Source organism: Austrofundulus limnaeus, unplaced genomic scaffold (assembly GCF_001266775.1).
Source record: "Austrofundulus limnaeus strain Quisiro unplaced genomic scaffold, Austrofundulus_limnaeus-1.0 Scaffold1876, whole genome shotgun sequence".
In the NCBI taxonomy this organism is placed as follows: Eukaryota; Metazoa; Chordata; class Actinopteri; order Cyprinodontiformes; family Rivulidae; genus Austrofundulus; species Austrofundulus limnaeus.
Genome location: NW_013954278.1, coordinates 61,625 through 62,838, shown reverse-complemented (window position 1 = coordinate 62,838; position 1,214 = coordinate 61,625). Strand labels below are relative to the sequence as shown.

The window sequence follows — 1,214 nt, the reverse complement described above, 5'->3', positions numbered from 1 at the left end:
TGTGTGTGTGTGTGTGTGTGTGTGTGTGTGTGTGTGTGTGTGTGTGTGTGTGTGTGTGTGTGTGTGTGTGTGTGTGTAGTTGTCTGTCCCTGAAACTATGCTGTAATTGCTCGGCTCAACTCCAGGCCAACAGAACCACATGATCCTGAAACACTGAGGGGTGAGGTTCTGGTTCTGGTTCTGAGACCAGAGGTGGTCCTGAGACATGTGGGTCATGAGGACCTGGTTGGTTCAGTTTTGTGGACAGAGTCCGATCTGTTTAATGAGAACTGCAGCAAAGTGTCAGAAGCTTAAAGGGAACAGATTATTGTAAAAACCAGTTTGAAACAGTTCTTCAATAAGAAACAATAATCCAGTTACAGTGTGTGTACTGTGTGTACTGTGTGTACTGTGTGTACTGATAGTTGTTCAGGAGGGACCTGTTCTTTTTATCTTTATTATTATTGTTTAATTTAGAGGGAAAAAAGGGCAGATAAAAGATTTTTTGTTCTTTCTGCTTCACCAATTTGTTTCTTATGATTTTCTTACTGGAAATAGATTTTTTATTTTGTTTTTAATGAATAAATAGATCTAAAGAGAGATGAAGAATAAACATGTTTCTATTTTATTAACCTGCAGAAATCAGGTCACTGAACACTGAAGGAATGAATCATGTTTTTATAATCAAGTGTTTAAATCTGCCTGCTGGAGACAGAACCTGAAACAGTCTGTTCAAGTTAGGTTGGGTTGTGTAGCGTTTGGGTTGGGTTAAGTTGGGTTAGGTTAGGGTTAGGTTGGGTTAAGTTGGGTTTGTGTTAGGTTTGGTTAAGTAGTATTTGGGTTAAGTTGGGTTAGGTTGGGTTAAGTTGTGTTTGGGTTAAGTTGGGTTGGGTTAAGTTGTGTTTAGGTTAAGTTGGGTTAGGTTAGGGTTAGGTTGGGTTAAGTTGTGTTTGGGTTTTGTAGTGTTTGGATTAGGTTAGGGTTTAGGATGGGTTTGGGTTAAGTTGGGTTAGGGTGGGTTATGTTAGGTTGGGTTAGGTTGGGTTATGTAGTGTTTGGATTATGTAGTGTTTGGATTATGTAGTGTTTGGGTTAGGTTGGGTTATGTAGTGTTTGGATTATGTTGGGTTATGTAGTGTTTGGATTAGGTTGGGTTAGGTTGGGTTATGTAGTGTTTGGATTAGGTTGGGTTAGGTTGGGTTATGTAGTGTTTGGATTAGGTTGGGTTAGGTTGG

General features: G+C 39.6%; 1 protein-coding gene and 1 long non-coding RNA gene across 2 annotated transcripts in view; one reads left to right on the top strand and one right to left on the bottom strand.

The window, feature by feature from the left end:
• LOC106536561 (uncharacterized) overlaps positions 1 to 1,160 on the top strand; it is a 5,864-nt gene extending 4,704 nt beyond the window's left edge. Inside the window, exon 2 of the long non-coding RNA XR_001312559.1 lies at positions 1,018 to 1,160. This is a non-coding gene — a long non-coding RNA (uncharacterized LOC106536561). The remainder of the gene's footprint in view (positions 1 to 1,017) is intronic.
• The window catches only part of kank1a (KN motif and ankyrin repeat domains 1a), a gene marked incomplete at its 3' end in the record, with an annotated part of 9,648 nt that overhangs the window by 3,765 nt on the left and 4,669 nt on the right, over positions 1 to 1,214 (bottom strand).